At 49.0% G+C, this 12687-nt stretch overlaps 1 protein-coding gene across 1 annotated transcript in view; it reads right to left on the bottom strand.

Annotated features, from left to right (window-relative positions):
* GDPD4 (glycerophosphodiester phosphodiesterase domain containing 4) overlaps window positions 1-11606 on the bottom strand; it is a 39631-nt gene extending 28025 nt beyond the window's left edge. The window contains exon 1 of the mRNA XM_074860447.1: window positions 10159-11606. The gene's annotated coding sequence lies outside the window, so the exon portion shown is untranslated. The remainder of the gene's footprint in view (window positions 1-10158) is intronic.
* Window positions 11607-12687: the final 1081 nt, after the last annotated feature.

Raw genomic sequence — 12687 nt, 5'->3', positions numbered from 1 at the left:
CAGGTCTTTCCCTTGCAAACAGAGACTTTGTTTGCTCGCAGATAAGAGTCCCCATAATCGCAGGCAGTTGGACAGGGCTGCTCTTTTCTCACTGCTTGACAGAGAGTGAAGAAAAGCATGAGAAATAGCCTGGGGGGATGATGGAGGAAGGAGCAGGAGAGAAAAAGCAGGAAACGTTTTCAGCCACAGAGCCTGAATGCAGAAGGTACTGCAAGAAGAGCTTGCTTGAGATGCCAGTGCACAAGCAAGGAGAAAAAGCTCTTGTCTTTTTTGGTACTGCAGAGCTGGGGCGTTCATCTTTCAAAGGGTAAACAGGCACAGCAGCCAAATTTGGCATTGCCCTATAACTTTTTCCTTGTGTCTTTTAAGTATTTCTTTCCTTTCCCCTGCATCTCCCATTTTCTCCCACACAATATCCTACAACACATGGGCAGGTGGATGCAGGGCTCTTTCCAGATATCACAAACACATTCCCCAGTCCACTGCAAGAAGAGAGTTGGAAAAAAAAATTACGTGGGTACCAGGAGCCATGTGAGGGACATGGAGATGGTCATTTCTCAGCACCTGAGCATGGCCAGCTTGTCCTGAGCATCTTGATGGTGTTGGAAGGCAGGAGATAGGAGCAATGCCCACTTTGCCCATACCACCTTTTACAAGGGATTCGGAGAGAAAGTGAACCCCATGCTAGGGGAGGGAGGTGCCTTGAGCCTGAGCTGGGCCTCCCCGGTACCTGCAACTGCCTTGCATGGGGACTTCTGGTGCCATCCCACCACTCTCTGGGGCATCGTTTCCTGCCTTTCCACCTGGGAGCCTTCCACAGCATCTCAGCAGTAGATGAAAAGGAGTAAAATCAACCTCCTGGCAAGCTGGTGGTTGATCACTGTCATCATGAGCTGCACACAGACCTTGTGACCAGCCAGAAAAGCTCAGCAAAGAGCATCCCTTAAACCTGCATTTTTGCCCAAGACTCTGGATCACAGCCTAGGATCCCTTTTATTTCACCACCATCCTCTTCCCGTTTCTTTTCAGGGAATTAATGAGGTTTAACACAGGAAAGGAAAAAGGATCAAAGAAAATGAAGCTAGTCCTAATCTTCCTATGATATGGAATATACTGGATATCCTTTCCTTTCCCTGACAGATGATAATTATAATTTATCACTAAGACTTTCAACAGTTTCGTTATAAACCCTAATTATACCTTACTTATGTGTGGGATCCCAGGGAGTATGTGCAGCTCAAGACAAACACGTGCAAAATACATTTCATTAATTGATTAGCTGATGGCTTTGAGGTACCATTAGTGCAGAGACAATAGGGCTTAACACAAGAAATAATGAATGAATGTGGAAGTAGTAGAAGGCCTTAACAAGGAATAACTGTTCCTGCAACTGCAGGGACAATATTTATCCACTTTATTTGTCGTAGTACACTTCCAACATGCAATGTCTGTGGTTTTCAAACCTATGGGGAGGTTTCCACCAAGGTTAATGCTCTGTATTTTGTAATATGCCACCACACTTTGAACAGACACAAATAATCAAACACATTTCTACCAAACTAACCTACAAATACAGCCAAAATCCTGCATCCGTTATGGGACTTATCCCCATCAGAGAGGACTCTCTGCACTACAGCCTAAAGGTCAGACACCCAGCAGGAGCTGTGCTGGAAATGCACAGCTCAATGCTGCTCAATTTTCAGTCCCAGTGTCTGCTGAGACCAGGATTCATCTATGGTCACATGCAAATGCTTTAAGGCAAGATCTTCTGAGGCAACCAATCAATTTTGTGAGGTCAATTTGACAAGCCTTGAGGAACCCCCATTGCTGGGGATGAGTGATATGGGTTTGGTAATACTGCTACCAGCCCCAAACTTCTACACATATCCCTACATGGTGAAGCAAATCTCACTCCAAGGTAAGACCTATTCACCTTAAAACAAAACCAGACATTAGCCATGAGAATTTAGGATAGAAAAAAACACCTTAATCTCTGGCTTTATTCCAGAGTGACCATCACAGGAAATAAAGCTCCAGCGTTGAACCACATTTTTGCACAGATCACTTTTTCCTTCCCTGAAAAATGTTCGGTGTCTCTCTACTCCTTCAAGGTACCTCTCTCAATAGTTTCTCATTTTTGGAGCATGTTTGTCCCCAACGTCCAGCCCCCAGAGATGACTCATGATCCACAACCACTTGCAGAAACCTCTTTTAAACATAATCATCATCATTAGAAATTACAGCTGCTTTTCTTCATCTTCAAAGCACTTTGGGGCTACGTTAACAAATGTGTGCCCAGAAAATTACTGGCCAAGGCTCAGAGCATTTACAATGGGTTTTATACAAATGCTTTCAGCTTCATGTGGAAACAGGCAAGGAGAAATCATCGTGTTTGTAAAAGGGTCTCACGGTGCTACAATAGATTTTCCCTCTCGCCTGCTAGGAGCAAAATGAGTGTTTTGAATAAAGCTGATGAATAGTGAGTTAAAAAAAAAAAGAAAAAAAAAAAGAAGGGGTGGAGAAAAACTTCAAAAATGCCATGTTGTTGGCTGGACTCAGGCCATTATTATTACTCAGAAACCTCCCAAAAGGGCCAAGCAGTTTCGGTTCTGCATCCCTCCATTGCAAGGAGCAAAGCATGGGTCTGACGCAGACAGGAACAATTCTGGCTATGGAAACTTTCCTTTGATGGGGAATGCGAGGTTATTCCAAGAACAGCTGTTCAGTGGGGTCTGGGTTTAAATTATTTCTGTCTGAGAGCTTCTTTCTACAGAGCTCTGCCACACCTACCTTCTAGAGAGGTCCTCCCAGCCCACTCTGCTTTTTTTCTGGGATGTTTTGCCCACCCCAACCCTCCTTGCAGAATGTTGCACCTCCCCTTCTAGAGGTTCTAGAAAGCTCCAGTGGCCCCAGCTGTCCTTCCAGAAGCTTCTGTTGCACCACTCAAGCAAAGGTGGCTACCCACAGCCACCAGCCCAGCATGCTTGGTGGCCATCAGGCCATGCCAGCCCTGGCTCTCCATGGTCCCAAGGGTTAAAGCTGAAGCTGCTCCATCGTGGTGGGTCCAGGTGATGAGTGAGCAGGAGTCTCACCAGCCCTCGCTCCTCTGGGGAGGGGACACTCCAGTCCCAAGGGGAGGAAAGAGTGACCCATGCCCAACCCAAGGTGCTCACCTAGCCCCAGGTGGCAACAATTGCTGTCAGATTTATTGATGGTAATGAGGGAGAAGAGATTCTGACGGAAGATAGCAAAGAAGCCCCAAAATCCAGCATCAAATGCTGACTCAAACACAGCAGAATTTTATACTTTCATGTCTGTTTTCCATATTCTCCTCTGTACTAAAATGTGGATAGGGCCCAGTTTGGCCATGGCAGGGCTGGAAAAACTGGTACATCAGAAATCTCATTTTAAAAAGTAGGTATTCACCCATATGAAATGGCTTGGAGAATGTGTTTTTCAGGAATTGCTTTCCCAGGGTATATTCACATGGCTCCTGGTGTAAGAAAGCTCTGATCTAAGAACAGGGTCTACGGGCACTTCCCCAGCATCACAGAAATGGGCACAATGCACAAGTAGGTTTGTCCCTGTTGATGCCAGACTCATCAGCAGTGCCGTCTCTCTTTGACCCTGAGCTCCTTCATACAGCTGATATATAACCCATAAACTTGCTATAGGCCCCCCTTAGCTCAGTCTTGGGGGTCCCTTATGTAAGGACAGCCAGCCCTTTGGAGAAGCTGGCATCCCTCCTCTGGGCAGTACACATGGGAAGAAGCAAAAATTAGACCCAAAAATGGTCAGGAACAGTGGGCTTCCAGCTGTGACCACATGGAGATCTTCCACCACCCATCCAGATGTTGGTCCCAGCTGGCAGCAGCAAGGTGGCCATGTCTAGGTGCCATTTTTCTCACCCAAAGAGAGAATCAGGAGCATCGGTGAGCTCATACTTCCAGGTCAAGCCTGAAAATGGAGATTCAGCATGACCAAATTGGGGTGAAATGCTGCTCCTCACTCTTCAGCACCATCAACAGGAGAAGGGAAGAGTTTTGTCCTCCCCGTGGGTGTTGCCATGCAACATCACCAGCAACAATGCGTGCAGCCATGCTCAGCTCAGCCCCATGCAGCACATGGGGCACAACCCTGGGCTTTGCCCCTGGGTGGCCCATGGCTTTCTAAGAAGTCACTCTCCCACCATTGAAAAGCCACTGTGGGGAGGCAAAAAGTGCTTCCACGGCTCAAAGCCTGCCGGGGGGGGGAGGAGGAGGGGGAATAAATCCCTTGCAATATAAAAAAAAAAAAAAAAAAAAAAAGGAGCTCAGAAAGGGGGGAAATATTTCTTTGAAGATAAATCCTACTTTGTGCAATTCAGCATGCCCTGGCTTGGGTCCCTCTCTGCTCCGGTGAATGCCTAAGCGGCTCTTTGTGCCCTGCTGTTAAGGGGAGACGAAGAGATTGGGACGCAGCATGGGGGAACCCCTCTAGCCCCACAGCCCCACCAAGGGCAGCACACCACCGCGAACATCGTCTCCGAGGGAAGACTCTGTCCGTCAGCCAAGAGGGGGGAAGAAAAGAGGTTTGCAGATTGCATACCTCTGCCCGGCAGCTCTGCAGAATGCTATTCAGCCCAGACAAAGGATGGGGGCCCTAGACGGACACCACGCCGAAGCCCCCAGCACTGGCCCTTCCCCAAGCTGTGGGTGTTAAAGTTCAGATCTTTGAGCAAAACGCCCCTGCAAGGAGGGGAGAAAAAGGGAAGAAAGGACGCTTTCCATGCCACTGGCCAGAGGTTTCTCTGTTTAGTTATGTACAGCATCTAGATGCATCAGGGCTGGCCCATTTTTGCACCATAAGCATGTGGTTCTGCTGTTCTCAGAGGAAAATCCTTTCTAGCTAATTAAACACTGCCACATTTCGGTATAAACCATCACAGAAAACTTTTGAACCCACTTCAGACTGAAAGGATAGTTTGACGCACAAGACCCATGCTCAAATCCCCTGACCTAACACCAGCCTACGGACGCAGGGGAGCCGTCACCCAGAGCCTCAGTTTCCCAACTTAGGGTTCTGCCAACCGCGCAACAGGAGCAGCAGATGAGGTCTGTAGAGCTCATTTGATTTTCATCCACCTGCTGGTGTGAGCCATGGAGTCTGCTTAGCAAGGCAGGAAGATCAGTGCAGACAACCCATGGGCAGAACCTTGATGGGCCTTCTCAGGGTCCAGGACACCCAGCACAGTCGGCTCTGCTGGGTCACCGCCCAGCAGCACTCGCATCCCAGCAGCCTGGAGGAAGGGAGCAATTTATTTAGTTGCAGAGCTGTGGGTGGGTGTTTTCATTCCTCCCTTGGTCTTCCTGGAAGAGCAGTTGGACTCATCTCTGTGTTTGGGTGGTCACTCTGAGCTCCTGGTACAGCCAGCGAAGAGAAAGAGGCACAACTCAACTCATCCAAGGGCAGATGTGCTGCATGTGTCCGGAGTGCAAGGACATGACATCCCCTGAGACGAAGGGGAGTTCACCACTCAAACCCAGAGAGCCTGGCTCAGCCCTGTGACCCTTCCAGCTCACCTCCAAGGATCTCCTGCATCCTGGGCTTCACAAGCTGCCTTGGTATTGGCAGCAAAGCCAATGGCTACCTGGAAGACACCCTCCATAGAAAATCTCAGACCAGGCAGGCGTCAGCTAACAGGATGAGGAAAGTATTTCTCAGGATCAGGGAGAGCCAGGCACTGCCAAGCACATGATGGACCTTGCCCTGCTCAGTTTTTCCCTGCTTGGTTTAGCTCCTCTGGCGCTGGGAGCCAGCTCTGGATGCCTGTGCCTGGGTCAAGGCACAAGGGCTCTGTGATCACAGCTGGTCACAGCCAGCACAAACATGCACCAGCTCAGTGCTAGGAGCCAGCAGGCATGCCTCTGATGTCCCATACAGGCTCTCCTGACACCAGCCCTGGTGACGCTTCCAGGTGACAATGTTTTCTGGACCTTTGTTAAAGGCCTTCTCACCTATAGATAGTGTTTCATTTCCTTCCAGCCCAACAAACACCTCTTTCCAAAAAGCAGTTTCTGCCAGGTGCATCTCAGCCCCCACTCCACAGGGACAGAGGTGGTCAGGGCTGCTTGTTGTCACCCAGCCAGCAGCATGGAGAGGCCAAGGCCACCACTGCCAGGGGGTTGTCTCCCCCTTGGCTGTGGGTCTATCCCTGCTGCCATGAAAAGGGCAGCCAAAAAATTCTCCATGTGGATGTACATGAAGCACTCACAGGGACCACAGATGGTCCCATGGGTAGGACCACACAGAAGACACCAACAGACTTATTGAAAGAAGTAATTCCCAACCCTATAGTGCCTCATTCTCACAGAAGAGCCAAAAAATCATCCCCAAAACCAGCATTCACCATGAATTGCAGAGGAATATGGGACAGGATAAGCTTGGTAGCAGGTTGCCAACTGGCAGCAGGGAGGGAAGGAAGAGGTCGCACTGCTAAAGCACTAAGATGGGGGATGGATAATTGGGGGGATGGAGAAGGTAAAAGAGTTGGTGTCATTCACCTGCATTTCTTGCAAGAATTGGGTTTTGCTCAACCAAAAAATTTTACAAGCTTTGCAGGGAAAGCAAGCACTTAGGAGAGAACCACCATGACCCCACAGAACCTTTCTGACTGCTTTAAGGCATGAATCAATTAAAGCAATCATGGAGCAAAGGATAATCAGTAGCAAGTACATCTTAAGAAATAAGTAGCCTTTTAAAAAGCAATCGTTCTTGCCAATTCCCCTCCTCCCCCCTTTTCTAAAGTGTCTTTTATTCTTCCAACTCTGGAGACCTTCCAAAATAAGTTCAGTGATTAAGAGCAGCTGCTGAAAGGACTGGACTGAATCAGTGGTGGCAGCCAGGATCGCGGGAGCAGAGAGGACCGGACCCATAATTGTCACAGAGGCTCGGTGCTGTATAAATGTCTCAGGGACTGAAAACCTTCCAGGGGCTTCCAGCCTAATTAGAGCTGATGGAGGCTGGAGAAACAAGGAATCGCTCAAGTTGTATTGGAGAACAGAGGAAATGAAGCAGGAGAGTAAGGAAGGGACTGACTCCAAAACACTTCTACACAAGCAATGAGACTCCAGCCTGAGTGTGTAGGCATACAGTGATGCTTCGAGCTGTTCCCGTGCTGTGCCCTGCTGTTAGATGTGTTCTTCTTTCTTGCACCCAACAGTGGAGTTGACATCAAAACTGCCCCCATGGGCAGCAGCCACAACCTCATTCACACATGTACACATTCCCTGCTCCCAGCCCTGCCCTATCTCCCTGCCTGCTGCTGTTATAGTGCACCACCACCACAGTTAACTTCTTGCCCTTGTCACCTTTCCATGCAAGTGTTGACTAAAGAAAAGCACTGGCATACTGTGGTGGATCCAAGAGCCTTCCCTTGGTGCCAGGCCTGCAGAGGATGAGTCCCAGGACAGGGCTCATCATCTCTCTCTCGCTACAGCATCATGTGCACTCACATAGACTACAACTGCTCAACCACCAGAAAGGACCTGGACCAGGAGCATGGAGGGTCCATCCTGACCCTGAGAGCAGATCCTCATCATGCTTAACACAGCATCTTCCCTGGGAACACCACAAAGTCATGCAAGGCAAACAGTGACAGGAGAATAGGATCATTATGAGACCAGGACTGGGGCATGTTCAATTTGTTGAACCCTCTAAAGTATCACTGTTTCTTCTTCCCTCCTTTTTCTCTGAGAGGACAAGAAATGGAGCAGATGCCAATGTCCTGCTGGTGGGGAGAATCACAGGGAACATGAGCCAAGGCCACCTTCCATTTACTGGGATCTTATAAAATGCCAACCCCTCAGCCACCAAAAAGCAGTCAGCCATGTGTCCTAAAATGCTGCTGGGAGGGCAGTGTCCAGCACATGAAGAACAGGATGAGGACAAGATGCTGAAGAGATGAGCACCTGCAGGCAGCCTGCTCAGCTCTCTCACACAAGGTGTCCGTAGCTGGAGCAGAGGTCACAACCTGGAGCCAAGCCCATGCTGCCCTCAGGGCTCATCCTGCCATGAAGACAGGGTCCAGGGTGCATCACAGATCGTGTCTCCAAGCTGCTCTACCCACACTAGCTCCCTTTCTTTTCTTCCAGTGAGATCTGAAGCCCAAAGGATCTTCCCAACTTCTTACCCTATCTGCTCTTCTAAAAAGTAGCCCAAGACCCTCATTTATCCTACAATCCTACAATCCAAACCACAGGTGGTCACTCCAGGATGAGGTTCAGACCTCCTCCTTCAAAATATCCCAAGACAGTTAGGTTTGGACTGAAGCCAGGCTATTGTTGCACACATGCCCAGCGTTGCAATCCCCAAGGAAAAACCATCACAGAGCACCCTCTGGCCTGTCCCATCCACAAAAAGCCACCGAGCTGGGACTTGCCACGGGGCAGGATCTGCTCCATGCTGCAAGGAGGCAGAAGCACATGTGTCTCAGCTGATGGGTGATGACTTCTGAAGCCATTTGCACACGATGAGACATGTTTGCCTGAAGGAGGGCTTCTGGGCTCTGACACACCAAGGAAATTAAGTGCACATTGTCAAAGGGCCACATACTTTAAAAAAAAAATGCTTTCTTCTAAATTTTGGCTGATATTTTATCACACTAAACACCACTGTATGGTGACAACTTGCTCAGAGGCACTTTGTAAGCTGCAGGTAGTCTCACAAGAAGCTACCACCACCAAATTTAAAGAACTGCATTTTCATGACTAGAAATGACACATAAAACTCAAAAGACACCATCCAGTCACCTCCTCAGTCCAATGTCATGGCATAAGAGAGTCACAGGACTGGTCATGAAACTCAGCTTTGTCTTTTTCTGCAAAGATTTCAAATTGCCCTGGAAATCTTGCACACCTTTTAAACATTTCAACAGCAAAGTTGGAAAGGAAGCGACAGTTTTGGCTCCTTTCACATTCAGAACATTTTTTTAATTAAAATCCAGCTGGTCCCGTGGTACATTATGTTGGGGTTTTTTTGTTTTGTTAAATGCAGCTTAAAAGCTTTGAGCAGCTGTAGAAAATTATTTCTGTTCTCTCTTGCCCTTCCACCTGGTATCACGTGCCGGAGAGTAAGTCCTGAGAGACACTATAATGTGAGATCAGGATTCCCAAAGAAAGCGTAGAAGAGAAGAGGAGGTGATGTACACCATGGGCCAGACATCCAGCTAATCAACTTTTGCACTATCCAACCCAAAGTTGGCCTGGTGCTGCTCCCCAGGTTCATATCAGCTGAGTGTCTGACCTTGAATTAAAATTCACTCTTTCCTAGAAGTGAAAATTCCCCCATTTCACTGTTAATTATGATTATGCCTACAAATAATGTGGCAGTATTCGGACAACAACAGCAGACTAAAGCCAGGGCCAGATCCTGCTTTCAGCTGTGAACCAAGCTTCTCTCCAAACAGTTGCCCATCAAAACTCCCAGGGTGATGTGCAGCGGCAGGGCAAACGTTGGAGCAGAAGGTTGCTTCCAGCCTTTCCAACCAAGTCCTGATTATTTACAGCTGTTCCCAGATGTTACCCTTTCACGGGTTATTTGTTCCCGAGTCGACCTCCCCGTTCACACGCTAGGCGAGCTCAGGGGAAGAAAGAGAGAGGCTCCTTTCTCCCTTTTACTATGGAAACAGCCCTTTATCCCAAGCACTGCAAACGCTCGGCCGCTGTTTCCCTCCCGCCTCAGCTCCAGCGACCCCACCAGCCACCCACTGCTCACGTCTCATCCCAGTTCCCATTTCTCCCCTCAACAGGTCACAGCCCACTCATCCAGCATAGACCCTGAGAGCGAAGCGGGACTGCTGAGCACCTTCTCCTCCCCAACCAGCCATCAGAAACACCCCTGCTCACAAATCACCCCCTTCACTCCCCTTTTGTTACCGGTTCTCCCCATTCTCTGGCTCTTCAGGCTTTGTTTCTCACTGCAATCCAGGCAGGAGCTGGCTCAATCGCCTGCTTTCGCATCCCAACCAACACACTCAAAAGTCCAAAGAAAAAAAAAAAAAAAGTCAAAGAAATCCCCCCCCACGGTGCTAACTTTTAGGGCAGGCAGGAAAGAGCAGGCAGAGATGCATTTCACTGGGCAGGAGCATCTTTAAGAGTTAGAAGAGAGGAGGTAACTTACCTCGCCGGGACGCACATGGAGGGGTTATTTTTGCTTTCTGCCGCACTTGGGTTGTTGTGTCCTTTGCTTGTGACACTCCGGGACCCGAATGGTGGCACCGCTGTGTGACACCCAGTATTAGAGAGGCTGCTGGAGCTGTCCCTCCCACGGTAGGAGGGGCCACACGAGGCTTAATAAACTCAGTCCCCAAGGCTGGAAAAATTAAAATCTCATCATGGGACGCAGGCAGCTGCTCACCGCATGGCTCTGGGAGACGCCGGGGACTTGCGGGTGAACCTGGATTTGATTCATCCCTCACCCATCCAGAACAGGAGCGGCTGGTATTCAAATCCCTCCTTGGCAGAATTAGGTGTCCAAAGGATAGGGTCAGAGAAAATATCCCAAAGGAGATTTAGGCAAGATGTGTCATCACTGAGTCTCAGAATTAAAACTCCTGAACCTCCTCTGTGAAAATGTTTCCCACGGCTGTAAGCCCCGGGCAGGAATCCTCTGCAGCAGATTTCTGAGTAACCCCGGATGAAAACTGATTATTTTACTTATTTTTTGCAATAGTTCGGGGCTTTAATATCTAAATCCTATTAGAGACATAACTTCCTTCAGAGGGGGAGAGGGGGCAGGTCAGTACAACAAAAGCAGTTTGTGCAGTTGTATTTTGTAACCTCCAATGCACCCTGGACTTTCAGAGAGGCAAAATCCCACTGTAAAGTTTCTCAGGCTGCATAACCTCACGCAGCTCCTCCTGCTCCTAAAAAGCTCTTCACTGCATGAGAGGCTAAAGAAACATCCCCTCCAGCCCCGGAGGGCTCTCTGAAACTGGTGCAGTTTTTTCATTCCTGTGGTCTCTCACATTGGTATTTTTCTTGTTTGATGAAAAGACAGATCAGAGGGTCCCTCAAAAGCAAAATCAGCAAACTGCCCTGGCAAACAGAGAGGGGAAGAACAGGGCAGAAATGATGGGCCAGCAGTTTTTGGGCAGCTCACATTACAAAGAGAAACTTAATTAGAAGATTAATGACAGAAATCGCAGTCTGGTTCACTCTGAAACCTAATGAGGAGCAGAAGGAATATAAGAGTTCCACTTTAAAAGCAGGATTGCTAATCCATACATAGCACTAGGTCCTAAAATATCATCATCTATCTCCCTTTGGAATTGGAATATTAAAAAAATGAGGGAAGTGCAAGGTATGAAGGCAGAAGCAGCTGCTTTTATTGCTGATCATCTTCCAGCTAACGCTCAGCTGGTTGGGGTAAAGAAGCATGGCATGGGATTGTGTGTGAGCCTCCAGAAATATTACTTGCTTTATGGTCTGCTTCCTGGAAACCTCATAAATAGGGCAGGAAAGGGTGAGATTAAGAAGTCTGATGGCACTGATGAGATGTGGGGAGCAGCAACAGCAGCTTTTCCAGGTACCTTGCAGTTTTAATCTCCCGAGTTGATTCACTGGATATTTCTCCTTATACGTTTGTGACTGTGTTGAGCCCAGCTTCATCACGGGGCCACGCAAAGGTCCTGAAGGTCCGTGCCAAGGGGAGGCATGGCATGGGAGTGGCCCAGCAGCTTTGAGGAGTAGTGGAGAGCCCAGAGAGCCCGAGAGCTTTGCTCTGCCTTTGAAGCCAGAAGCAAGGTCAGCGCTCCCCGGAATACCTGCTGGACGGACTTCACCATCATCCTTGCCCAGGCTGCCTTCTTCCAGCTGCTGCATCCTCATGGCGTGGAGGGAGTCCAAGGGGTACGTGGGGAATAAGGGGATGAGCAACATCATCAGTGCAAGAACTCCCTGCAGTGGGGGGAAGAGCCCTGAAAAAGGAAAAAGGTCGTTTAAAACACAACCATAGCCCCACTTTCTAACAAGCAAAGAAAGCCCCAAATATCCCTGCTCTCTGCTCTAAAATAATGCCGTGTTTTTGCTTTCTGCTGGATACAGAGATGCAAATCCTTCAGCACTGTGGTTTTCTCTGCAAACACCTGGCAAAGAACTCACTGGCCAGGCAGAGGCTGCTCTGGCTTCAGTATGTTCAGCTCAGAGTTCACCAGCTTATCTCAACCGCAAAATCCTCGCCCGGCGCCCCAGCCAGGGTCCTGGCCCTTCCAGCAGCTGGCAATGAAGGCTGCGAGGATCTGCTGGAGCCCTGCCACCAGTGAGCCCAGCCTTGGAGTTTATGAGCCCATAAATGCCTGCAAGGGACTGGTGCCATACAAACCTGCCCCAGGGATATCAGTGAGGCAGGTCAGCCTTGAACCCCGGCGAGTTTTACCTCTGTGTGTGTCGGGAGAAGATAAAACCGTGGGAGGAATGAAACAGGGAGTGGGGATGGTCCCCCTGCCCAACTGCTGGCTATGATGTGGAGTATTTTGTTGGGAAATACATACATTCACCTCCTCCCACCCTAAGCCCTACTCAGCCTGGGACATTTGTCCTCTTGCAGTGCCCTGCCTTGGCAGCATGAAGGGGTTGGAGGGTGTCCCCCTCCCTTGGCTCTGCTCGCATGTTGTTCCCCCCACCACACAGTTGCACAATGAGCTGCTGC

The sequence above is a fragment of the Strix uralensis genome, chromosome 2 (genome assembly GCF_047716275.1).
Source record: "Strix uralensis isolate ZFMK-TIS-50842 chromosome 2, bStrUra1, whole genome shotgun sequence".
Lineage (NCBI taxonomy): Eukaryota > Metazoa > Chordata > Aves > Strigiformes > Strigidae > Strix > Strix uralensis.
This window is presented reverse-complemented; position numbering and strand designations above follow the sequence as displayed.